This window comes from Ranitomeya imitator, chromosome 8, assembly GCF_032444005.1.
Source record: "Ranitomeya imitator isolate aRanImi1 chromosome 8, aRanImi1.pri, whole genome shotgun sequence".
Classification (NCBI taxonomy): Eukaryota; Metazoa; Chordata; class Amphibia; order Anura; family Dendrobatidae; genus Ranitomeya; species Ranitomeya imitator.
Genome location: NC_091289.1, coordinates 63,407,926 through 63,435,700, shown reverse-complemented (window position 1 = coordinate 63,435,700; position 27,775 = coordinate 63,407,926). Strand labels below are relative to the sequence as shown.

General features: G+C 44.9%; 1 long non-coding RNA gene across 1 annotated transcript in view; it reads right to left on the bottom strand.

The window, feature by feature from the left end:
• Positions 1 to 1,849: 1,849 nt before the first annotated feature.
• LOC138647740 (uncharacterized) overlaps positions 1,850 to 27,775 on the bottom strand; it is a 50,497-nt gene continuing 24,571 nt past the window's right edge. The window contains exons 2-3 of the long non-coding RNA XR_011315028.1: positions 10,926 to 10,976; positions 1,850 to 1,917 (exon numbers count right to left, since the gene is read on the bottom strand). This is a non-coding gene — a long non-coding RNA (uncharacterized lncRNA). The remainder of the gene's footprint in view (positions 1,918 to 10,925; positions 10,977 to 27,775) is intronic.

Here is a 27,775-nt window from a genome sequence, read left to right as displayed (position 1 = left end):
GAGGCTCAAGGAGGGGGGGCCCTAGGAGGGGGGGTAATGTTAGGAGTCGAGTTTCCTCTGCTGCACAGGGGGAATCTCGATCCATGTCTGCTGCGGTCTCCCATTCTGCTTCGGCCGCAGTGGGCTCTGCTCAGCGGAGGCGTCGCTCCCAGCGTCTTGCTGGGACTGATTCTGTGCAGAGGGTTACTGCTGCCTTTTCTGGCTCTCCTGTTGTACCCTGCACTGATCTGCGGCGAGCGGGCTTCTCTGGGACTAAGTCCTTATTTGCACACACTGAGCATGCCCAGGGCAAGATCTCCCGTTGGAGATCGAGGGTCACATGCTCAGGCACTGCAGCACATCCCATTGGTCCTCTTAGCAGGTCCTGAAAGGGCAAAACTTCTGTAGCTGCTTCCTGTGCTGCAACTATATAAACTGCGCATGACCGCACGGCCATGCGCTAGTATTGTCTTGTTATAATGTGTGTGTGTAGATGGATGTATGTCGATGGATGAAAGCTCCTAAGTATCCCTCCCTAGTGTTGTTGACTGCTCGCGGATGATGGTAGCTATCTAGCGCCCGACTAGCCATCTGCACGTAACACACATCACAGCGTCCAGTTGCTGTGTCTGCCAGTACGGCGCCGTGCGCTTCCTCTGCGCTTTCCTTACCCAAGCCTGGGTGGTTAGTGGCGTCCGTCAGTGCGGCACCGCATGCACTCTCGTGCCTCTATACACTATTTAATAGTTTCCTTACACACCCAGTTGCGGTGTTGTGCCAGCAAGTGGTCTAATCGGACTTCAATCCTGAGTTGGGGTTGTGTTCGCTGACTTCTTGCTCGCGCTCTATGTGCGGTACCGCGGTCCTGTGATGCAACAGGATCGCTTCCTTCACGCAGGGTGAAGTTAACCCGTGCGTGTATACTTTTAGTACCGCCATATAGTCCGTCTTACTAGCAGCAGGGTTTATACCTGCACGGTGGACCTCGGACTGCGAACGCACCTAGTTTCATATCATCTATACTTGGTGCGTTCCGCCAGTCCCTAACAGAAGGCTTTGTAATATGGCACAACTAAACTCATATGCACTTTCTTATCATGCAGGAGGTTAGGCCAAAAAATTTCTTTGTATGATCTTAAGCAAGCAGCAACACAGCAGAAAAAGAACCCATCCCCACCATAGCTGAAGTTTTTCAGTGTGTGATGTAAGGATACAGCTCTTCTTTTTTGCCGTGTTGCTGCTTGCTTATGATTATACAAAGAGAAGAAGTATTTGCCACCTGTGAAAACTATCTAATAACACCCACTAGGACTTAAAAGTTAACTCATGAGATCCCAAATAATTTGATTGCTAATATCTCTGCAACAGAATGGCATTTTTTTTTTTAAAGCATTTTATTCTGCTCTGCAGCCACTACCATATTGTGTCTCCAGCTCACCATAAGGAAAGAAAAAATGTCCTCTTTAATTTGATTCAACAGGGTCTCCTTTCGGCCTCAGTCAATGTGGCATGCATTAACTTTTGTTTTTGTTTTTTTCAAAATAAATCACTACAACAAAGTGTCCAGCCGTTTTTCATTAGTACCATTTAATTTTCTAGCCTTTCGTAAATCCTTTACCAACTTTTTTAAATGTTTTGTTGCCAATGCCATCAATTTCTAAATGTGTGGGTTTTTTCAAGTGAAATGGAAAAACGTCTAACTTTAGGGTTCTGATCTGTGTTCTATGTACTGTTGTAAATAAAATATGGCTATAAGAGATTTCCAAATCATTGTATTTTTGTTTTCTCTAAATTGCACATTCAGAAATATTTTGAAAATGGGATTGTCAAATACACTTAGGTTATCTAATTTTAATTACGGTACCTTTATTAAGCATCCATCCAAAACACAATGAATGAACCGTTCCACCTTGAAGCCTAAAATTAGCTGCACCAAAACTGAACAAAACAAATAGAATGAACATGTACTTAAAATTAGCATATCAAAAGCAACAAGATATTGATTCCAATAACTGCATACTGACAAAAGGACCATGTAAGTAAATACATTCTACATTATTGCAGAGCAAAATTCTAGTACAGTTCTAGTACAGTGTAAACACACAAACAGGATTTTTGAAGAAAGATTGAATGGTCAACTCATAATTTCAGGAACTCTTATAATTCCTGGGAGATGGACAACCAAGGAGCACAGAAACTACAATAAAACAAGTATGCAGCATTAATCAACAAAATTATGCTTTGCAACATTGTATAACAGCACAGCTAAGTACATAATGCCACGCCATGTGGCTTGTGCATTTCAGAAGTGATTTTATTGGCATAGCCGATGACAGCTATAAAAAAAAGAATAAAGAAAAATGACAGAAATGCTGTTTTCTGCGTGCCTTGCAACCTCAAAAAATGAAATTCAAATCTAAAAACTACAGTAATTTGTAATCACCGTAATCATATGCACACATAAAATAACATTAACATGTAATTTTTACTGCAAAGTGAACACCTTAAAAAGAAAACTAAAAAATAGTGGCGGAATTGCTGTAGCCTTGTCCTCGAGCGCTAGTATGAATTCTATCCACCTCAAAACATAGGACAGATCATAGCAATTAGATACATTTGCCTACTATATATGCCATACTTATCCATACTTTCATGTGTGTTTCATTCTGTCTTAAGCATTGGGGTGTATTTTTCTTTAAGGCCAGGTGCATATGTTGAGTATTTGGTGAAGTTTTTCAGTATTAATAAGCCAAAACAAGGAGTTTGCAAACGATGCAGAAGTGGTGACATGTTTCTATTATACTTTTCTTTTGTTCCTTTCCTGGTTTTGGCTTACAAATACCGAGGTAAAAAAAATAAACACTAAACATGTGCACGTCGCCTAAGTCTCTATAGTTCCCTAATACATGTATCAGTGTACGTGCACACAGAGATATTTTTCCTTTCTTTAGTCATTATTTCCTTGCAACTATTACCCCACTTGCCACGGCACCAGGGCAAGTGGGAAGAGCTAAGCACCAGATTTGGTGATTCTAATGGATGCACCATTTCTGGAGTGGCTGAGGTCCATGCCACCTTCCTACACATTAATATCAGCCCCAAGCTGGGGCACGCCGTTCTGTCTGTATCTGGTTTTCGGCGTGACAATGAATATGTTTGCTTTAAGCCTTTACTCTTTTCCCCCTAATTTGAGTTGGGATACTGTTGGCTGTTACTTGGTGACCCTGTGTTAGGAGTCGAGTTTCCTCTGCTGCACAGGGGGAATCTCGATCCGTCTCCGCTGCGGTCTCCCATTCTTCTCCAGCCGCAGTGGAGTCTGCTCAGCAGGGACGTCGATCCCAGCATCTCGCTCAGTCTGACTCTGTGCGAAGAGTTACTGCTGCTTTTCCTGCTTCTGCCATTGAAGCCAGTGCTGGGCAGCGGTGAGTGGACGTTTCTGGGTCTAAGTCCTGCTTTTCTCTGTCTGAGCATGCCCAGGGCAGGATCTCCCGTTGGAGATCGAGGGTCACATGCTCAGGTACTGCAGCACATCCCATTGGTCCTTTTGGCAGGTCCTGAAAGGGCAAAACTTCTGTAGCTGTTTCCTGTGCTGCAGCTATATAAACTGCGCATGACCGCACGGCCATGCGCTAGTATTGTCTTGTAAATATGTGTGTGTGTTGTGAGTGAAAGTCGCTCTTTAAATAACCCTCCCTATTGAATGTCTGTTCGCGGAAGGTGTATGTTTTTTATCTAGTGCCCGACTTATCCAACAGCACGAAACACATATTACAGCTACCAGTTGCTGTGTCCGCCAGTACGGCTCTGTGCGCTTGCTCTGCGCTTTCCTGACCCAAGCCTGGGTGGTTAGTGGCGTCCGTCAGTGCGGCACCGCACGCACTCTTGTGCCTTAATATTATTATTTATGTTCCTCTGACACACCCAGTTGCGGTGTTGTGCCAGCAAGTGTCTAATCGGACTTCAATCCTGTGTAGGGGTTGAGTCCGCTGACTTCTTGCTCGCGCTTTATGTGCGGTACTGCGGTCCTGTGACGCAACAGGATCGCTTCCTTCACGCAGGGTGAAGTTAACCCATGTGTGTATACTTAGTACCGCCATATAGTCCGTCTTACTAGCAGCAGGGTCTTTTACCTGCACGGTGGACCTCAGACTGCGAACGCACCTAATACCATAACATCTGATTCTTGGTGCGTTCCGCCAGTCCCTAACAGAATACTAGTGCCAAGGTCTGGCTAGTAATGACGGACGATCAGCGTTCACAGCGGTACATCCAACAGCTGGAGGGTAGGTTGGCGGCTCTAGAGCGTGCAACCTCAGCTGTGGACGTTTCTGCTGTCGCTGTTCAGGCTGCAAGTGCAGTTGCAGCCAGTTTGTCCGCTGCCACCCCTGCTCCGACCTTATCCCGTCTCCCGCTTCCAGACAAGTTTGCTGGTGACAGTAAGCTATGTCGGGGATTCGTGAGCCAGTGCTCCATACATCTCGAGCTGCTGGCTGCACGTTTTCCTACGGAATGGGCGAGGGTGGGATTCATCTTGTCTCTTTTGTCGGGCAGGGCGTTGGAGTGGGCAACGCCGCTTTGGGAACATGGTGATCGTGTGGTACAGGGTGCTCCTATCTTCCTGGATGCTCTGAGGCAGGTCTTTTTGGGACCCCGTGTCACCCACGATACCGCGCTCCAATTGTTGGCAATTACTCAGGCTTCGTCCATGGTCAGCCAGTTCGCCATCCTATTCCGGACTCTAGCTTCTGAGCTGGAATGGCCGGATAAAGTCCTTATTCCGGTGTTCTGGAAAGGACTGGCAGATCATGTAAAGGACGCCTTGGCCACCAGGGAGATTCCCGCCACACTGGAGGAGCTTATTACTATAGCTACCCGCATCGATCTCCGTTTTAACGAGCGAAGGTTGGAGCGGACCCAGTGTAGGCAGAGGTTTCGGCTGGCTCCCACCTTTGCCAAACCTCTAGAATCTCCTGTTATGGCGTCTGACTCCCATGAGGCCATGGAGGTTTCTCGAGCGGGACCTAGGTCTCAGACCGCTCGAGTACCTGTGGTGTGTAAAAATTGCCAGCAACCGGGACCTTACGCTAATAAATGTCAACGGCGGTCGGGAAAACGATCGCGTCTAGTGACCATTGGAGGAGGTTCACTGGACACAGCGGCATTTTCCTCCAAATTGTCCTTTAAAGAGACAATCCTGTTAGGCACATCCACTCTTACAGTAGAGCTTTGTGTGGATTCAGGAGCAGAAGGAAATTTTATGTCTTCTGCTTTTGCTCTGCGCCACGCAGTACCTCTGGTTATGCTTGCCAAACCAGTAACCGTTAGAGTGGTGAATGGGTCGACACTTCCGCTACAGATCACACATCAGACTGTCCCTTTCACATTAGCCATGTCCTCATCCCACCAGGAGATTATTTCCCTTCTAGTCCTTCCCGAGGGAATGGATGAGATTCTGCTGGGAATACCCTGGCTCCGTTTCCACTCCCCACATTTTGAGTGGACCTCTGGGAGGATATTGGGTTGGAGTGAATCCTGTAAGGGCAGATGTGTGAAAGAGTGCGTTCAGGTTTCCACCACTGAGATGCCCGCAGATCTCTCTACTCTCCCCAAATACTATTGGTCTTATGCAGACGTCTTCTCCAAAAAGGCCGCAGAGACCCTTCCGCCTCACCGTCCCTATGACTGTCCTATAGATCTCTTGCCTGGAGCAGAACCTCCTCGGGGACGTGTCTATCCCCTCTCTCTCCCGGAAACGGAGGCTATGTCCCAGTACATCCAGGAGAATTTGGCAAGAGGGTTTATTAGGAAGTCAGTGTCACCAGCAGGGGCAGGGTTCTTCTTCGTACAGAAGAAGAATGGAGAGTTGCGTCCTTGCATAGACTACAGGGGTCTTAACGCTATCACCGTTAAGAATAAGTACCCGCTGCCCCTGATTTCTGAGCTTTTTGATAGGCTACGGGGAGCTAAGGTATTTACCAAATTAGACCTGCGGGAAGCTTATAACCTGATTCGCATCCGTGAGGGGGACGAATGGAAGACGGCGTTTAACACAAGAGATGGGCACTATGAGTATCTGGTGATGCCCTTCGGGCTCTGTAATGCCCCAGCCGTTTTCCAAGACTTTGTCAACGACATCTTCCGGGATATGCTTTCCACCTCGGTCGTAGTCTATCTGGATGATATTCTCATCTTCTCTCCAGATATTGACTCCCACCGGAGAGATGTTGGCAGAGTCTTCGACCTCTTACGGGCAAACTCTCTTTACGCAAAGTTGGAGAAGTGTGTGTTTGAGCAGGAGTCTTTACCTTTCCTGGGCTATATAATCTCTGCCCAGGGATTGGCTATGGATCCTGCCAAACTACAGGCTGTGATGGACTGGCAAGAACCCCATTCACTTAAAGCAGTGCAGCACTTTATGGGGTTCATTAGTTATTACCGCCAGTTCATTCCCCATTTCTCAACTTTGGTAGCTCCCTTGGTAGCCCTCACCAAGAAGGGAGCAAATCCCAAAGTGTGGTCTGAAGAGGTCTCCAAGGCCTTTTCTTCTACTAAGTCTCATTTTGCTAGCGCTCCCATCCTACATCGTCCCGATGTCGATTAGCCGTTTATAATGGAGGTGGATGCCTCTTCCGTTGGTGCTGGAGCAGTCCTCTTCCAAAAGGATGCTCAAGGTCGGAAGCATCCGTGCTTCTTCTTCTCCAAGACCTTCACACCAGCGGAGAGGAATTATTCCATCGGGGACAGGGAGTTGCTAGCGATGAAATTGGCTTTCTCAGAGTGGAGACATCTCTTGGAGGGGGCTCGTTTTCCCTTTCAAGTTTTTACTGACCACAAAAATTTGCTCTATTTGCAAACAGCCCATTGGCTAAATTCTCGCCAGGCCAGATGGTCCTTATTCTTCTCCCAATTCCACTTCACCCTCCATTATCTCGCTGAGGAGAAGAACATTCGAGCTGATGCTCTTTCTCGCTCTGTTGTGTCATCTGAGGAGGAGGAAGGAGAGCCTCGGCTTATTGTTCCTTCTGAGAGCTTGAGAACCGTGGCTCCGGTGTCGCTTGAGTCTGTGCCTCCGGGCAAGACTTTTGTGCCCATAAATTTGCGACCGGAGGTTCTCTCTTAGGCTCATTCCTCCAGGGTGGGTGGACACTTTGGGACAAAAAGGACATCTGAGCTGCTGGCGAGGACGTACTGGTGGCCGCATATGCTCCGAGATGTCAGAGATTACGTTCTGGCGTGTGTCTCATGCGCCAAAAATAAGTCTCCTCGACAACGGCCGTCTGGGTTACTCTATCCCTTGCCGGTGGCAGACAGGCCCTGGGAGATGGTCGGGATGGACTTTGTAGTGGGTTTGCCCAAGTCTCGCGGCTGTACCATCATTTGGGTTATTACCGATCATTTCTCGAAAATGGTGCATTTGGTGCCGCTCCCACGGTTACCTTCTGCACGGGCCTTGGCAGCGTTGTTCATAAGACACATCTTCCGCCTACACGGCATGCCAGACAAAATTGTCAGTGACCGGGGTCCCCAGTTTGCGTCTCGGTTCTGGAGAGAGCTTTGTCGTTTTCTCAGCATTGAGTTAAATCTCTCTTCCGCATATCATCCCGAGATGAATGGGTTGGTAGAGAGGGCCAATCAGACTCTGGTCACATATCTACGACATTTTGTTTCTGCCAGGCAGGATGACTGGGCATCTTTATTACCATGGGCAGAGTTCGCCCTTAATAACGCTGTAGCCGACTCCACCGGTCAGACTCCTTTCCTCCTTAATTACGGCCAGCATCCGCGGGTTCCTGTGCCTATGCCCGTGTCCTCTGCTGACTCCAGGGTGGCAGACTGGGCAGTGGAAGCACGGGACATTTGGGACCGCACTCAGGATGCCATTCGGGCCTCGAAGGAGAGAATGAGGTCCTCCGCCGATGCACATCGGCGCCCTGCCCCGACCTTTGCTCCTGGCGATTTAGTGTGGCTCTCCGCCCGTAACATCAGGCTGCGAGTTGAGTCCACTAAATTTGCTCCTCGCTACTTGGGCCCATTCAAGGTCCTCGAGCAGGTTAATCCTGTGGTCTATCGTTTGGTCCTTCCGCCACGCCTGGGTATCACCGACACCTTTCATGTGTCCCTCTTGAAACCCGTGTATATGTCCCGGTTTTCCGAGTCATCTGCTGGGACATCGGGTTCGTATACGGACGATTATGAGGTGAACGCTATTTTGGGGTTTAAGGTGGTACGTGGCAAAAAATTTTATTTGGTAGACTGGAAGGGTTATGACCCCGAGGACAGGTCCTGGGAGCCTGTTGAGCACATTCGGGCCCCGCAGCTCATTGCTGCCTTCGAACGTAGCGAGGCCCAAGGAGGGGGGGGGCCCTAGGAGGGGGGGTAATGTTAGGAGTCGAGTTTCCTCTGCTGCACAGGGGGAATCTCGATCCGTCTCCGCTGCGGTCTCCCATTCTTCTCCAGCCGCAGTGGAGTCTGCTCAGCAGGGACGTCGATCCCAGCGTCTCGCTCAGTCTGACTCTGTGCGAAGAGTTACTGCTGCTTTTCCTGCTTCTGCCATTGAAGCCAGTGCTGGGCAGCGGCGAGTGGACGTTTCTGGGTCTAAGTCCTGCTTTTCTCTGTCTGAGCATGCCCAGGGCAGGATCTCCCGTTGGAGATCGAGGGTCACATGCTCAGGTACTGCAGCACATCCCATTGGTCCTTTTGGCAGGTCCTGAAAGGGCAAAACTTCTGTAGCTGTTTCCTGTGCTGCAGCTATATAAACTGCGCATGACCGCACGGCCATGCGCTAGTATTGTCTTGTAAATATGTGTGTGTGTTGTGAGTGAAAGTCGCTCTTTAAATAACCCTCCCTATTGAATGTCTGTTCGCGGAAGGTGTATGTTTGCTATCTAGCGCCCGACTTATCCAACAGCGCGAAACACATATTACAGCTACCAGTTGCTGTGTCCGCCAGTACGGCGCTGTGCGCTTGCTCTGCGCTTTCCTGACCCAAGCCTGGGTGGTTAGTGGCGTCCGTCAGTGCGGCACCGCACGCACTCTAGTGCCTTAATATTATTATTTATGTTCCTTTGACACACCCAGTTGCGGTGTTGTGCCAGCAAGTGTCTAATCGGACTTCAATCCTGTGTAGGGGTTGAGTCCGCTGACTTCTTGCTCGCGCTTTATGTGCGGTACTGCGGTCCTGTGACGCAACAGGATCGCTTCCTTCACGCAGGGTGAAGTTAACCCATGTGTGTATACTTAGTACCGCCATATAGTCCGTCTTACTAGCAGCAGGGTCTTTTACCTGCACGGTGGACCTCAGACTGTGAACGCACCTAATACCATAACATCTGATTCTTGGTGCGTTCCGCCAGTCCCTAACACCCTGGGTCCAGATGTCCTGATTTAACCTGATTACCTGGGCTGCCACGTGAGTGTCCCAGCTGATGTAACTGATGCATCTGGAGCCTCACTCCCAGTGATTTTGAGTCTCTTGAAACCGGTGTTTCTGCTGAGCATCTACTACTCTGTGCTCTGACTACCATGCGGTGTTAACCCCGTCATGCTCATGTCCAGTACGGCAGTGTTTGCACCATCACGCTTGAGTTCCTTCCTAGGTCCGATGCCCGGAGCCTGACGACCGCAGTCTGGAACCTGATGACCGCTGTTTGGAGCTTGGAGCCGACCGCTGTCTGGAGCTTGGAGCCTGATGTCTCTGGTGGTGCCTGTAGGTCGTGTCGGATGTCCGGAACCGAACGACTCCAGTCTGATGTCTGCCGGTGACCTCGTGTATCCTGATGTCCTGCCTGTGTCCTGATGTCCCGCCTATGTGTGCCTCGGTGATCCGTTGGTGCCTTGGGGTCCACTGGGTGGTACCCTTCTGAGGTGTGGAATCAGGAGCCTGACATCGTCATGTTTTGTTTATGTTCTGTGTGACTTTACTTTAGTAAACTTTACTTTCTCTATACCTGAAGTTGTGGAGTGTAATCAAGTCCTACGTGTCTCTTTCCTTGTCCATATACTCAGCTGCCACAGAACCCCGGTCACTGCCCTCCCTTAGTTCAGGTAGGCCGGGTCCCCTCTCTGCGGTTTAAAGGGTCCGTATTTCGTCCCCGCGGGATGCACGCCCCACGCCTTCTGAGGTTGGTTGGCTTTGGGGCGTCTATGGGCTGGGCCGCATCTGCGGCCACAGCTGATCGTGACAATAGGTCCCTCTATAATAACCAGTAAAGGCTAAGCAAACAGCTATGACCTGATATTAATAGCTTGGGAATTTGTATGGCTATTGGCCCCTTCCTAGAATATTAACATCAGTTTCCAGCTTTTGGCTTTCACTAAGCTGGTTAGGAAAATAAAGGAGGGCCCCATGACTTTTTTATTATTATTTATTTATTTATTTAGTATGTGCAACACATCAGGTGCTGACTTTAAGTCTTATCGGCGTTGCCTGGTCTCGTTGATCGCAGGGAGACCAGGCGACAATGATGAGTTTGATTCAGCACACAGTGCCTGGAAATAGTACTGCTTTTACCAGATGCCGAAGCATGCCTCCGGAGCTTTTCATTACAGTACGTGTCACACTGGTGACACATGGTTGGTGTGAAAAATTTAATATGTGCATACCACCATTAAATACAATGGGTGTACGTGTGTTCTTATTTGCACATACAGACATAAAAAACAGACCTGTGAAGAAGGCCTTAAACTGATGCCAATTTAGCCTATGGGTTATGGATAAATGAAGCAAGATCATTGTGAAAAACTATTGAAAAGCTGATGACTGTTCTGTTAAATTGTTTACATTATAGTCACTAAATCATGAATGCTTCTTTATTACAGCCCCTATTTAATGGGTAATTTGGGAGATTTCCCTGATGGATATGTTAATTGAAGTAAATAAAAATGATGTGAAGGCCATATTATAATATTTTATTTTTCCTTTTGAACCTATGTTTAAACTTCCTTACTTTCTGTAATAAGGTTTAAGGCAGATTCATCCTCCAAATTCACCAGCATTTCTGAAATAAGGAATAAGAAACACAAATTTAAAGCATAAAAAGAATGTTAAAAAATTCTTCAAACAAATAGGATAGTTGTCCACAGCATACATGATATATACAAAGCTTATGTTGAATGTAATATTCACCATGTGAAACCATGGGGCCCACCAGTCATGGAAACAAGTAACATGACAGATCCAGTCAGAAAGGGGTTAATAATATCTCCCTCCACATATCATTCTCCGCCACTAGAACACCATGGGAAATGTGTTGTATGCTGCTACAGCCATTAAATTTTTGGGCAAGGGTGTCTATGATCCCCATAAATAAATTTTTAAAAATGTACCCCCCATGGGGAAATATTTATCAGCCCATGCACTTAGTGTGTGGGCATTACAAGTCTAGGAGACACGCGCCTTAACATTGGGCCTAGTTTTTAATGATGTCTTCCTCCACGTATCATCATTCTCCGCCACTAGAACACCATGGTGAATGTGTTGTATGCTGCTACACCCATTCAATTTTTGGGCAAGGGTGTCTATGATCCCCATAAATAATTTTTTAAAAATGTTCCCCCCATGGGGAAATGTTTGTCAGCCCATGCACTTAGTGTATGGGCATTACAAGTCTAGGAGACACACTCTTTTACATTGGGCCTAGTTTTTTGGGCCTTCCTCCACGTCTCATCGTCCACCGCTAGTGAGCACTGATGAGCGAATGTGCTCGCCACTACTCGGTACTTGCCCGGGTATCACTGTGCTCGGTGTACTTGGCGAGCACCGAGCATCTACGGAATTATTAGGCAGGAGCTTGTGTCTCCGCCCTACAATTTTGGTGCTCTTTACAGCGCCAATGAACATGCAGGGATTGTCTACCATGTACTGTAATACCGCAGCCATCTTTGTTGTGGTATTACAGTGATTGGCTGGCCGCACAGCCACATCAGGTCTATAAGAGACCTGACACCGCCCTGCTCGGTGCATTCTGCTCCGGACTCAGCTAGTGTAGGGAGAGCTGCTGCTGAGATAGGGTCAGATTTGTTCTTTTATTAGTTAGTGTGAGTCTACAAGTGTTCAATCCACAAATCCTGATAAACCAACAGTACTTTTTAGGGCTATTTAGGGGGTATATAGATCATTATGCTAGGTAGGCAGGGGAGTCTATGTGCACATATCCACATCACTGCAAGGCATGCAGGCGCTGTATGTGGGTCTATAAATCTCCCTGCATACATCAAAAGGCTCCATTTCTGTATGCTGCTGCGTATTTTATATATACCTAGCTGCAGGTATCCGTGGTCAGGAATTTTTTTGGGGGGGCACCTTATACCTGCTAATTTTAGTACAAAACAGCTTTAGTTCAGCTTATACCTGCTCATTTTATTACAAAGAAATCCATAGCCCCATTTTTTTCAACATTTATTTGCTTGGTCACACTGCAGACTACAGCCAGGTAATTTTAATACAAGAGCGTTAAAATCTAACAATTTAAAAAAGTTTTTGTCCCAGGCATCAGATTTGAGTGCGCATACAATTCTGGCCTTTTTTGGGGGGTACTATAGTTTTTTTTGGGAGTGTCTTATAACATTTTTGGACAATATTTTGGTGACCAAAAAATCCATAGCTGGCAAAAAAATATTTAGTTACAGTTCTTATATTTAGCACTGTGATTTGTATGCCACATGCATCGCATATCATTGCGCTAAATATTGCACAATTTTAGTACTCCAAATTTTTTATTTTAGTGTCATAGCCTACTTATTGACACAATTTTGGTGGTCCCAAAAAAATCAAGGCTACATTTTGATCAGTATGTTATCTCCGTCAGACGCACAGTGGATCTGTGGGGTCCAAATCCTCGCTTTGCAGGCATACATTGCATTTTTTGGTCTGCTACGCTTGCTGTATACAGAATTTTGTGGTTTAGAGAAATGTACAAAATGCAAGCCACATAATGAAACAGTCTGTTATCTTAGTCAGATGCCTGGTCTATCTGTGGTCTCCAAATCCTTGCTTTTCAGGCATACATAACATTTTTTGGTCTGCTACCCTTGGTGTATACAGTATTTTGTTGTTTTTAAAACTGCAAAAAATACTGGCCACATATTGAAACAGTCTGTTATCTCAGCCACACGTCTGGTCTATCTGTGGTCTGCAAATCTTAGCTTTTCAGGCCTACATTCCAGTTTTTGGTCTGCTACCCTTGGTGTATACATTATTTTGTTTTTTTTTTTTAATTTTACAAAATACAGGCCACAAATTGAAAGTCTGTTATCTCAGTCAGATGCCTGGTCTATCTGTGGTCTCCAAATCTTTGCTTTTCAGGCATAGATTCCAGTTTTTGGTCTGCTACCCTTGGTGTATACAGTATTTTGTTGTTTTTAAAATTTTAGAAAATACAGGACACATATTGAAAGTCTGTTATCTCAATAAGACGCCTGGTCATTCTGTGGTCTCCAAATCCTTACTTTTCAGGCATACATTCCAGTTTTTGGTCTGATACCCTTGGTATATGTATACATATTAGTCCATAAATCAATGAAAAGAACATATTAAAAAATGATAGACACCCAAAATTCTTTTAGACAGGCCACAAAAATGTTAAGTTCAAAAAACATATAATTTTATTAGTATCAAAAAGATAAAAACCTCAAGCTATAATACACAATCCAATCATGATGTAAAAATACCTCCGATCTAAAAGCAGATCTCATGTAAACATACACTGATACCTAGAACGCATACCTGGGGCCTCGCAGGCCTGCTAGGTTAATTGATTTCCATTTTCTGCAAGATTACTTTAGTTAGAATTCTGAAACTCTAGGTATTCCTCAGATATATAGTTGTTAGTAATTTCCAGTTGTTCATATATTTTTATGTTACAGGCATTTCGGTATAACATCTCTTTTTTGGGAATACCCTATATTCACATACCTGGGGCCTTTTAGGCCCGTACCAGGTTTACATGTGATTAAAAGAGATGTTTTCTGTAAAAATTTTTCAAATGATATTGTAGATGAGGTAGTTTTGTGTACTAACTTAGAAGGAAAACGTATCGCTTCAGTAAAAAAAAAACATGTAAAAATGTAACAAAAGAGGAACTGTATGCTTATATTGCCCTTATAGTGAAACTCATCAAGAATTCCATGCCAACAGGAAGGACAAGAGACGTCTATTCTTGATGGAAATTTGCTATGAACTTTTAATGCCTACCATGATGGAGCCAAGCAACACGAAATGCTTGCAAAGGCAAACTATGGAAGCTATGATCCGATGTGGTATACATTTTCAGGAACATCCAGAGCTGAGAGACAAAAAAAGAAAGCGTTGTTATATTTGTCCAGGAAAGGAAATCTGAGCGTATTTGTAGGCTCCTTAGCAGGGGTCACCAGGAGGTCAGATCCATTACGGATCCCCTCCTGGCGGACCCCAACGCCGCTAGTGGGAATGCATCCTTAATTTGCAATTTCAAATAAACTTTGAAAAATATTTTTATTTGAGTTATTCCATGTTATTTGCACACGGGCCTAAAAGGCCCCAGGTATGTGAAAGTGTAGATTTTTATGGTCATGTGTTCTAGGGTTAATAACTGTACAGTAAATATTTTCTGTAAGCCACTGAGTGACTATATGCCATATAAATCAACATGAATGGTAAATATGTATGAGGAGACCTAACAGGAAAACCTCCATATAGAAAGTGCTGAGTGCATAAATATCAACAACCTCGCATGCAGGTCATATATACAGTCATGGCCAAAAGTATTGACACCCCTGCAATTCTGTCAGATAATACTCATTTTCTTCCTGAAAATGATTGCAAACACAAATTATTTGGTATTATTATCTTCATTTAATTTGTCTTAAATGAAAAAAACACAAAAAGAATTGTCCTAAAGCCAAATTGGATATAATTCTACACCAAACATAAAAAGGGGGTGGACAAAAGTATTGGCACTGTTCAAAAAATCATGTGATGCTTCTCTAATTTGTGTAATTAACAGCACCTGTAACTTACCTGTGGCACCTAACAGGTGTTGGCAATAACTAAATCACACTTGCACCCAGTTGACATGGATTAAAGTTGACTCAACCTCTGTCCTGTGTCCTTGTGTGTACCACATTGAGCATGGAGAAAAGAAAGAAGTCCAAAGAACTGTCTGAGGACTTGAGAAACCAAATTGTGAGGAAGCATGAGCAATCTCAAGGCTACAAGTCCATCTCCAAAGACCTGAATGTTCCTGTGTCTACCGTGCGCAGTGTCATCAAGAAGTTTAAAGCCCATGGCACTGTGGCTAACCTCCCTAGATGTGGACAGAAACGAAAAATTGACATGAGATTTCAACGCAATATTGTGCGGATGTTGGATAAAGAACCTCGACTAACATCCAAACAAGTTCAAGCTGCCCTGCAGTCCGATGGTACAACGGTGTCAACCCGTACTATCCGTCGGCATCTGAATGAAAAGGGACTGTATGGTAGGAGACCCAGGAAGACCCCACTTCTTACCCCGAGGCATAAAAAAGCCAGGCTGGAGTTTGCCAAAACTTACCTGAAAAAGCCTAAAACGTTTTGGAAGAATGTTCTCTGGTCAGATAGGACAAAAGTAGAGCTTTTTGGGCAAAGGCATCTACATAGAGTTTACAGGAGAAAAAAAGAGGCATTCAAAGAAAAGAACACGGTCCCTACAGCCAAACATGGCGGAGGTTCCCTGATGTTTTGGGGTTGCTTTGCTGCCTCTGGCACTGGACTGCTTGACCGTGTGCATGGCATTATGAAGTCTGAAGACTACCAACAAATTTTGCAGCATAATGTAGGGCCCAGTGTGAGAAAGCTGGGTCTCACTCAGAGGTCATGGGTCTTCCAGCAGGACAATTGTTGTGGATTCTGTTTTTGGGCTCCCTCTGGTGGTTACAGATGGTACTGGGTGACTTGTGTTCTCTGTGGTCTCTGGTGTCCACCTGTTCTATCAGGATATGGGAGTTTCCTATTTAACCTGGCTTTCTTGTCATTTCCTCGCCGGCTATCAATGTAATCAGTGTGTCTTGTTACCTCTGCTTTCCGCTTCTGTAATCTTCAGGACAAGCTAAGTTTTTGATTTTCCTGTTCCACGTTTTGTTTTATTTTTGTTTTAGTCCAGCTTGCAGATATGTGATTCCTTGTTGCTGGTTGCTCTAGTGGGCTGATATTACTCCTCATGTTCCATGAGTTGGCACATGAGTTCAAGCAATTTCAGGATGGTTTTTTGTAGGGTTTTTCGCTGACCGCGCAGTTCACTTTTGTATCCTCTGCTATCTAGCTTTAGCGGGCCTCATTTTGCTGAATCTGTTTTCATAACTACGTATGTGCTTTCCTCTCATTTCACCGTCATTACATGTGGGGGGCTGCTATTTCTGTGGGGTGTTTCTCTGGAGGCAAGAGAGGTCTGTGTTTCTTCTAATAGGGGAAGTTAGTCCTTCGGCTGGCGCGAGACGTCTAGGAATCATCGTAGGCACGTTCCCCGGCTACTGCTAGTTGTGTGAATTAGGTTCAGGATCGTGGTCAGCTCAGTTTCCATCACCCTAGAGCTCGTTTTGTTTTTTGTGCTTGTCCTTTTGTGATCCCCTGTCATTGGGATCATGACAGTATAGCCGGCCACAAAAGTGGTAATCGTATTGGCTGAAGTAGGAGGAAAAGTAGTCTGAGGAAGTTTTTTGTTTTTTTTTCTCTCCCCTCAGAGTTTGCTGCCTAGCCTTAATTGCAGCCTGGCTGCGTCTTACCTCCTCTTAATCCTTGAATGGCTCTGACCTCAGCTGTTTATCATGGACGTCCAGAGTTTGGCTTCCAGCCTGAATAATCTTGCTGCTAAGGTTCAAAATATACAAGATTTTGTTGTACATGCTCCTAATTCTGAACCTAGAATTCCTATCCCAGAGTTTTTTTCTGGAGATAGATCTAGTTTTCTGAATTTTAGGAACAATTGCAAGTTGTTTCTTTCTTTGAAATCTCGCTCCTCTGGAGACCCTGCTCAGCAAGTCAAGATTGTAATATCTTTCCTGCGGGGTGACCCTCAGAATTGGGCATTTGCATTGGCACCAGGGGATCCTGCGTTGCTCAATGTGGATGCGTTTTTTCTGGCATTGGGTTTGCTCTATGAGGAACCTAACCTAGAGATTCAGGCTGAAAAAGCTTTATTGGCTCTCTCTCAGGGGCTAGATGAAGCAGAAATATATTGTCAGAAATTTCGGAAATGGTCGGTGCTTACTCAGTGGAATGAGTGCGCCCTGGCTGCAAAATTCAGAGATAGCCTTTCTGAGGCCATTAAAGATGTTATGGTGGGGTTCCCTGCGCCTACAGGTCTGAATGAGTCTATGACTATGGCTATTCAGATTGATCGGCGTTTACGGGAGCGCAAACCTGTGCACCATTTGGCGGTGTCTTCTGAACAGGCACCTGAGACAATGCAATGTGATAGAATTCAGTCCAGAAGTGAACGGCAAAACTATAGGCGGAAAAATGGGTTGTGTTTTTATTGTGGTGATTCAGCTCATGTTATATCAGCATGCTCTAAACGCACAAAAAAGGTTGATAAGTCTGTTGCCATCAGTACTTTAAAGTCTAAGTTCATTCTGTCTGTGACTCTGATTTGTTCATTATCAGCCATTTCCGTCGATGCCTATGTGGATTCAGGCGCTGCCCTGAGTCTTATGGATTGGTCATTTGCCAACCGATGTGGGTTTAGTCTGGAGCCTCTGGAAGTCCCTATTCCTTTGAAAGGAATTGACTCTACACCTTTGGCTATGAATAAACCTCAGTACTGGACACAAGTGACCATGCGTATGACTCCCGTTCATCAGGAGGTGATTCGCTTCCTGGTACTGTATAATTTACATGATGTCTTAGTGCTTGGTCTGCCATGGTTACAAACTCATAACCCAGTCTTGGACTGGAAAACGATGTCTGTGTTAAGCTGGGGATGTCAGGGGGTTCATGATGATGCACCTCCGATTTCTATCGCTTCATCTACTCCTTCTGAGGTTCCTGTATTTTTGTCTGATTATCGGGATGTTTTTGAGGAGCCTAAGCTCAATTCGCTTCCTCCTCACAGGGATTGCGATTGTGCTATAGATTTGATTCCTGGCAGTAAATTTCCTAAAGGTCGTTTGTTCAATCTGTCAGTGCCAGAGCATACTGCTATGCGGGATTATGTTAAGGAGTCCTTGGAAAAGGGACATATCCGTCCATCTTCGTCTCCTTTGGGAGCAGGTTTTTTTTTCGTGGCCAAAAAAGATGGTTCCTTGAGGCCTTGTATAGATTACCGTCTTTTGAATAAGATTACGGTCAAATATCAGTATCCTTTGCCATTGTTGACTGATTTGTTCGCTCGCATTAAGGGGGCTAAATGGTTCACTAAGATTGATCTTCGGGGTGCGTATAATCTTGTGCGGATTAAGCAGGGTGATGAGTGGAAAACCGCATTTAATACGCCTGAGGGCCATTTTGAGTATTTGGTGATGCCTTTTGGACTTTCTAATGCTCCTTCTGTCTTCCAGTCCTTTATGCATGATATTTTCCGTGAATATCTGGATAAATTTATGATTGTGTATTTGGATGATGTTTTGTTTTTTTCTGATGACTGGGAGTCCCATGTTCAGCAGGTCAGGAAGGTGTTTCAGGTCCTGCGGGCCAATTCTTTGTTTGTAAAAGGTTCAAAGTATCTCTTTGGAGTCCAGAAGATTTCTTTTTTGGGGTATATTTTTTCCCCTTCTACTATTGAGATGGATCCCGTCAAGGTTCAGGCTATTTGTGACTGGACGCAGCCTACATCTCTTAAGAGTCTACAGAAGTTCTTGGGCTTTGCTAATTTTTATCGTCGTTTCATAACTAATTTTTCTAGTGTTGTTAAGCCTTTGACGGATCTGACTAAGAAGGGTGCTGATGTTGCTGATTGGTCTCCTGCGGCTGTGGAGGCCTTTCAGGAACTTAAGCGCCGGTTTTCTTCTGCTCCTGTGTTGCGTCAGCCAGATGTTTCGCTTCCTTTTCAGGTTGAGGTTGATGCTTCCGAGATTGGAGCGGGGGCGGTTTTGTCACAGAGAAGCTCCGATTGCTCAGTGATGAAGCCATGTGCGTTCTTTTCTAGAAAGTTTTCGCCCACTGAGCGGAATTATGATGTTGGTAATCGGGAGCTTTTGGCCATGAAGTGGGCATTTGAGGAGTGGCGTCATTGGCTTGAGGGTGCTAGACATCGTGTGGTGGTCTTGACTGATCACAAAAATCTGATTTACCTTGAGTCTGCCAAGCGTCTGAATCCTAGACAGGCTCGTTGGTCACTGTTTTTCTCCCGTTTCGATTTTGTGGTTTCATACTTGCCAGGTTCAAAGAATGTGAAGGCGGATGCTCTTTCTAGGAGTTTTGTGCCTGACTCCCCTGGAAATTCTGAGCCCACTGGTATCCTTAGGGATGGGGTGATTTTGTCGGCTGTCTTCCCAGACTTGCGACGTGCTTTGCAGGAGTTTCAGGCGGATAAACCTGATCGTTGTCCGCCTGAAAGATTGTTTGTTCCGGATAATTGGACCAGTAGAGTCATCTCCGAGGTCCATTCTTCTGCGTTGGCAGGTCATCCTGGAATATTTGGTACTAGAGACTTGGTGGCCAGGTCTTTTTGGTGGCCTTCCTTGTCGAGGGATGTGCGTTCTTTTGTGCAGTCTTGTGAAGTTTGCGCTCGGGCTAAGCCTTGCTGTTCTCGGGCCAGTGGATTGTTGTCACCTTTGCCTATCCCGAAGAGGCCTTGGACGCACATTTCCATGGACTTTATTTCGGATCTCCCTGTCTCTCAAAAAATGTCCGTCATCTGGGTTGTGTGTGACCGCTTTTCTAAGATGGTTCATCTGGTACCCTTGCCTAAGTTACCTTCCTCCTCTGAGTTGGTCCCTCTGTTTTTTCCGAACGTGGTTCGTTTGCATGGGATTCCGGAGAACATCGTTTCTTACATGGGATCCCAGTTTGTGTCTAGATTTTGGCGGACGTTCTGTGCTAAGATGGGCATTGATTTGTCCTTTTCGTCTGCATTCCATCCTCAGACGAATGGCCAGACGGAACGAACTAATCAGACCTTGGAAACTTATTTAAGGTGTTTTGTTTCTGCTGATCAAGATGACTGGGTTACCTTTTTGCCGCTTGCCGAATTTGCCCTTAATAATCGGGCTAGTTCTGCTACCTTGGTTTCTCCTTTCTTTTGTAATTCGGGGTTTCATCCTCGTTTTTCCTCTGGTCAGGTGGAGCCTTCTGATTGTCCTGGAGTGGACATGGTGGTGGATAGGTTGCATCAGATTTGGAGTCATGTGGTGGACAATTTGAAGTTGTCCCAGGAGAGGGCTCAGCAGTTTGCTAATCGCCGTCGCCGCGTGGGTCCTCGACTTCGTGTTGGGGACTTGGTGTGGTTGTCTTCTCGTTTTGTTCCTATGAAGGTCTCTTCTCCTAAGTTCAAGCCTCGGTTCATCGGTCCCTATAAGATCTTGGAAATTCTTAACCCTGTGTCGTTTCGTTTGGATCTCCCGGCATCGTTTGCTATTCATAATGTGTTCCATCGGTCGTTGTTGCGGAAGTATGAGGTACCTGTTGTTCCTTCGCTTGAGCCTCCTGCTCCGGTGCTGGTGGAGGGAGAATTGGAGTATGTTGTGGAGAAGATCTTGGATTCTCGTGTTTCCAGACGGAAACTTCAATATTTGGTCAAGTGGAAGGGTTATGGTCAGGAGGATAATTCTTGGGTGGTTGCCTCTGATGTTCATGCTGCTGATTTGGTCCGTGCATTTCATAGGGCTCATCCTGGTCGCCCTGGTGGTTCTCGTGAGGGTTCGGTGACCCCTCCTCAAGGGGGGGGGTACTGTTGTGGATTCTGTTTTTGGGCTCCCTCTGGTGGTTACAGATGGTACTGGGTGACTTGTGTTCTCTGCGGTCTCTGGTGTCCACCTGTTCTATCAGGATATGGGAGTTTCCTATTTAACCTGGCTTTCTTGTCATTTCCTCGCCGGCTATCAATGTAATCAGTGTGTCTTGTTACCTCTGCTTTCCGCTTCTGTAATCTTCAGGACAAGCTAAGTTTTTGATTTTCCTGTTCCACGTTTTGCTTTATTTTTGTTTCAGTCCAGCTTGCAGTTATGTGATTCCTTGTTGCTGGTTGCTCTAGTAGGCTGATATTACTCCTCATGTTCCATGAGTTGGCACATGAGTTCAAGTAATTTCAGGATGTTTTTTTGTAGGGTTTTTCGCTGACCGCGCAGTTCACTTTTGTATCCTCTGCTATCTAGCTTTAGCGGGCCTCATTTTGCTGAATCTGTTTTCATAACTACATATGTGCTTTCCTCTCATTTCACCGTCATTACATGTGGGGGGCTGCTATTTCTGTGGGGTGTTTCTCTGGAGGCAAGAGAGGTCTGTGTTTCTTCTAATAGGGGAAGTTAGTCCTTCGGCTGGCGCGAGACGTCTAGGAATCATCGTAGGCACGTTCCCCGGCTACTGCTAGTTGTGTGAATTAGGTTCAGGATCGCGGTCAGCTCAGTTTCCATCACCCTAGAGCTCGTTTTGTTTTTTGTGCTTGTCCTTTTGTGATCCCCTGTCATTGGGATCATGACAGACAATGACCCAAAACACACTTCAAAAAGCACTAGAAAATGGTTTGAGAGAAAGCACTGGAGACTTCTAAGGTGGCCAGCAATGAGTCCAGACCTGAATCCCATAGAACACATGTGGAGAGATCTAAAAATGGCAGTTTGGAGAAGGCACCCTTCAAATATCAGGGACCTGGAGCAGTTTGCCAAAGAAGAATGGTCTAAAATTCCAGCAGAGCATTGTAAGAAACTCATTGATGGTTACTGGAAGCGGTTGGTTATTTTGGCTAAAGGTTGTGCAACCAAGTATTAGGCTGAGGGTGCCAATACTTTTGTCTGGCCCATTTTTGGAGTTTTGTGTGAAATGATCAATGTTTTGCTTTTTGCTTCATTCTCTTTTGTGTTTTTTCATTGATGACAAATTAAATGAAGATAATAATACCAAATAATTTTTGTTTGCAATCATTTTCAGGAAGAAACTGAGTATTATCTGACAGAATTGCAATGGTGTCAGTACTTTTGGCCATGACTGTATAGAGGGCTACAGGAAATAGTACCGAGGGTATTACCCTAACATTGGTACTTAATATCCTAACAAAAACAACTAAACAAGTGCCTGGAAAATGCGGGTTCATTAGCAAACCATGGAAAAATCTCAAAACATATTTACCGCAGTGAGATGACACGAGACCTGTGAGACCTGCATGCAAGGCTGTTGATATTTATGCACTCAGCACTTTCTATATGGAGGTTTTCCTCTTAGGTCTCCTCATACATATTTAGCATTCATGTTGATTTATATGGCATATAGACACTCAGTGGCTTACAGAAAATATTTACTGTACAGTTATTAACCCCTTAGTGACCGCCGATACGCCTTTTAACGGCAGCCGCTAAGGGTACTTAAACCACAGCGCCGTTAATTAATGGCGCTGTGGAAAAAGTAAATAGCGCCCCCCAGAGTCGGATTTTCTCCGGGGTCTCGGCTGCCGGGGGTAGCCGAGACCCCAGAGAACATGATTCGGGAAGTTTTGTACCGACCCCGCATTTGCGATCGCCGGTAATTAACCGTTTACCGGCAATCGCAAAAAAAAAAAAAAACAACGCGATTTCTTTTTAATTTCTCTGTCCTCCGATGTGATCGCACATCAGAGGACAGAGAAAAGGGGTCCCCGATCGCCCCCCGATACTCACCTGTCTCCCCCGGTGCTCCTCGTAGCTCCCGATGGGCACCGCCATCTTCAAAATGCCCACCGGCTGGCCCCGGGAGAATCTTTGGGGTCTCGGCTACCAGGGGTAGCCGAGACCCCAAAGAGCATGATCAGGGTCGGTTTTACCGACCCCTGTTTTGCGATCGCCGGTAATTAACTGTTTACCGGCTATCGCAAAAAAAAAAAAAAAAAAAAAGCAAAGTGTAATTCTCTGTCCTCTGATGTGATCGCACATCAGAGGACAGAGAAATAGGGGGATTCGGGGACCCTATCATACTCACCGGTGTCCCTGGGTCCTCCTGCTGCTCCTCCTGGCCGCCGGGGAAAAGAAAATAGCGGGCGCATGCGCAGTGCGCCCGCCATCTGTCTCCATCTGCCGGCCGGCAGGAGAAGAGCAGTTGGGGCTAAAATTAGGGTTAGGGTTAGGGCTAGGGTTAGGGCTAGGGTTAGGGCTAGGGTTATGGCTAGGGTTAGGGCTAGGTTTAGGGCTAGGGTTAGGGCTAAATTTAGGGTTAGGGTTGGGGCTAGGGTTGAGCGAAACGGGTCGTTCATTTTCAAAAGTCGCCGACTTTTGGCAAAGTCGGGTTTCATGAAACCCGATCCGACCCCTGTGCGGGGTCGGCCATGCGGTACGCGACTTTCGCGCCAAAGTCGCGTTTCAATGACGCGAAAATCGCCATTTCTCAGCCAATGAAGGTAAACGCAGAGTGTGGGCAGCATGATGAAATAGGTCCTGGTCCCCACCATCTTAGAGAAGGGCATTGCAGTGATTGGCTTGCTGTCTGCGGCGTCACAGGGGCTATAAAGGGGCGTTCCCGCCGACCGCCATGTTACTGCTGCTGATCTGAGCTTAGGGAGAGGTTGCTGCCGCTTCGTCAGAAGCAGGGATAGCGTTAGGCAGGGTCCATTAACCACCAAACCGCTTGTGCTGTAGCGATTTCCACTGCCCAACACCACCTTCGGTGTGCAGGGACAGTGGAAGCTACATTTTTTTTTTTTTTCCCCTCAGCGCTGTAGCTCATTGGGCTGCCCTAGAAGGCTCCCTGATAGCTGCATTGCTGTGTGTACGCCGCTGTGCAAACCAACTGCTTTTTTCAAAGCACAAATCCTCTTGTTCCTTCCTTTCTGCACAGCTATCTTTTTGGTTTGTACACACTTTTTATTTAATTTGTGCATCAGTCCACTCCTTATTGCTGCCTGCCATACCTGGCTGAGATTACTGCAGGGAGATAGTAATTGAAGGACACTCCCTGTTTTTTTTTTTTTTTTTGTGGGAGATTAAGATTGACATTTCTGCTAGAGTGCCATCCCTGTCTGTGTCATCTCGCACTCAGTGGGCCATAGAAAGCCTATTTATTTTTTTGCTTGATTTGGGTTATAAAATCTACCTGAAAAAATCACTACATCAATCAGTGGGAGAAAAATATTGGCCTCAGGGCTTGTGTGCCACTCTTGACTCCTGTGTGCATCATCACTCACTCAGTGGGCCATAGAAAGCCTATTTATTTTTTTGCTTGATTTTGGTTCTAAAATCTACCTGAAAAAATCACTACATCAATCAGTGGGAGAAAAATATTGGCCTCAGGGCTTGTGTGCCACTCCTGACTCCTGTGTGCATCATCACTCACTCAGTGGGCCATAGAAAGCCCTTTTTTTTTTTTTTTTGCTTTATTTGGGTTCTAAATTCTACCTGAAAAAATCAATAAATCAATCAGTGGGAGATTAATATTGGCCTTTGGGCTTGTGTGCCAGTCCTAAGCGTGCCATCTCTCTCTCTCAGATAGTGGGCCATAGAAAGCCTATTTATTTTTATTTTTTTTTATTGGGTTTATAAATTTTCCCTGGAAAAAAAAAAAAAGTGGGAGATTAATATTGGCCTCTGGGCTTGTGTGCCAGTCCTGAGCGTGCCATCTCTCTCACAAATAGTGGGCCATAGAAAGCCTATTTATTTATTTTTTTTTGGTTTTATAAATTCTCCCTTTAAAAAAAAAGGGAGATTAATATTGGCCTTTGGGCTTGTGTGCCAGTCCTAAGCGTGCCATCTCTCTCTGTCTCTCAGATAGTGGGCCATAGAAAGCCTATTTATTATTTTTTTTATTGGGTTTATAAATTTTCCCTGGAACAAAAAAAAAAAAGTGGGAGATAAATATTGGCCTCTGGGCTTGTGTGCCACTCCTGACTCCTGTGTGCGTCATCTCTCACTCAGTGGGCCATAGAAAGCCTTTTTTTGTTTTATTTGTTTTCTAAATTCTCCCTGAAAAAATCATTTTATTTTCTTTGGTTTCTAAATTCTTCCTGAAAAAATCATTTTATTCTATTTTTTTTTTTCCTAAAGTCTCCCTGAAAAAAAAAAAAATCAGTGGGAGATTAATATTGCCCTTTCTGCTTGTGTGCCAGTCTTGACTCCTGGGTGTGCCATCTCTCTCTCTCTCTCCAATTGTGGGCCATAGAAAGCCTATTATTTTTTTAGCTTGATTTGGGTTCCAAAATCTACCTGAAAAAATCACTACATCAATCAGTGGGAGATAAATATTGGCCTCTGGGCTTGTGTGCCACTCCTGACTCCTGTGTGCGTCATCTCTCACTCAGTGGGCCATAGAAAGCCTTTTTTTGTTTTATTTGTTTTCTAAATTCTCCCTGAAAAAATCTTTTTATTTTATTTGGTTTCTAAATTCTTCCTGAAAAAATCATTTTATTCTATTTTTTTTTTCCTAAAATCTCCCTGAAAAAAAAAAAAAAAAAAAAACAAATCAGTGGGAGATTAATATTGCCCTTTCTGCTTGTGTGCCAGTCTTGACTCCTGGGTGTGCCATCTCTCTCTCTCTCTCCAATTGTGGGCCATAGAAAGCCTATTATTTTTATTAGCTTGATTTGGGTTCCAAAATCTACCTGAAAAAATCACTACATCAATCAGTGGGAGATAAATATTGGCCTCTGGGCTTGTGTGCCACTCCTGACTCCTGTGTGCGTCATCTCTCACTCAGTGGGCCATAGAAAGCCTTTTTTTGTTTTATTTGTTTTCTAAATTCTCCCTGAAAAATCATTTTATTTTCTTTGGTTTCTAAATTCTTCCTGAAAAAAATCATTTTATTCTATTTTTTTTTTTTCCTAAAGTCTCCCTGAAAAAAAAAAAAAAAAAACAAATCAGTGGGAGATTAATATTGCCCTTTCTGCTTGTGTGCCAGTCTTGACTCCTGGGTGTGCCAACTCTCTCTCTCTCTCCAATTGAGGGCCATAGAAAGCCTATTATTTTTTTAGCTTGATTTGGGTTCCAAAATCTACCTGAAAAAATCACTACATCAATCAGTGGGAGATAAATATTGGCCTCTGGGCTTGTGTGCCACTCCTGTGTGCGTCATCTCTCACTCAGTGGGCCATAGAAAGCCTTTTTTTGTTTTATTTGTTTTCTAAATTCTCCCTGAAAAAATCATTTTATTTTATTTGGTTTCTAAATTCTTCCTGAAAAAATCATTTTATTCTATTTTTTTTTTCCTAAAGTCTCCCTGAAAAAAAAACAAAAAAAAACAAATCAGTGGGAGATTAATATTGCCCTTTCTGCTTGTGTGCCAGTCTTGACTCCTGGGTGTGCCATCTCTCTCTCTCCAATTGTGGGCCATAGAAAGCCTATTTTTTTTTTTGACTTGATTTGGGTTCCAAAATCTACCTGAAAAAATCACTACATCAATCAGTGGGAGATAAATATTGGCCTCTGGGCTTGTGTGCCACTCCTGACTCCTGTATGCGTCATCTCTCACTCAGTGGACCATAGAAAGCCTTTTTTTGTTTTATTTGTTTTCTAAATTCTCCCTAAAAAAATCATTTTATTTTATTTGGTTTCTAAATTCTTCCTGAAAAAATCATTTTATTCTATTTTTTTTTCCTAAAGTCTCCCTGAAAAAAAAACCCAAAAAACAAATCAGTGGGAGATTAATATTGCCCTTTCTGCTTGTGTGCCAGTCTTGACTCCTGGGTGTGCCATCTCTCTCTCTCTCTCCAATTGTGGGCCATAGAAAGCCTATTATTTTTTTAGCTTGATTTGGGTTCCAAAATCTACCTGAAAAAATCACTACATCAATCAGTGGGAGATAAATATTGGCCTCTGGGCTTGTGTGCCACTCCTGACTCCTGTGTGCGTCATCTCTCACTCAGTGGGTCATAGAAAGCCTTTTTTTGTTTTATTTGTTTTCTAAATTCTCCCTGAAAAAATCATTTTATTTTATTTGGTTTCTAAATTCTTCCTGAAAAAATCATTTTATTCTATTATTTTTTTTCCTAAAGTCTCCCTTAAAAAAAAAAAAAAATCAAATCAGTGGGAGATTCATATTTACATTTGTGCTTCAGTGACAGTCCTGCGTGTGTGGCATCTCTCTCATTTGTTGCCACCAACAACAGAGTGTGTAACATTGTGCCTGATTTTCGTTGTGGTCTCACTCACCTGTAAAGGGGTAGCTAAATCATACTGAAGTTATAGCTCACCGTGTAATTTGTGTGACAGCAACAAATACCGTTAGTTTGTTTACGTTTTTAAAACAATGAGGAAGTATGGTGGAAGAGGTCGTGGCCGGGGGCGTTCATTGTCAGCTGGTAATGAGGGTAGTGGTAGTGGTGGAGCATCAGCTGGTCGTGGGAAAAAAAATATTGCACCTAAGTCTGGAGCTGTGGAGCCAGGTTCGTCGTCTGGCTACACAAGGCCTCGAACGCTCCCTTTTCTGGGAGTAGGAAAACCGCTTTTAAAGCCGGAGCAGCAAGAGCAAGTTTTGGCTTATCTTGCTGACTCAGCCTCTAGCTCTTTTGCCTCCTCTCGTGAAACTGGTAAATGTCAAAGCAGCGCGTCGTTAGTGGATGTTCACGGTCAGGGACAAGTCGCTTCCTTGTCCTCTTCAGCAAAAACAACAACAGAGAAGAATGCAGCAGGCGACACAACGGGTTACTCCATGGAGCTCTTTACACATACCGTCCCTGGCTTAGAAAGTGAAGCAGTTAACAGTCCATGCCCATTACAAGTTGAATCTGACATGGAGT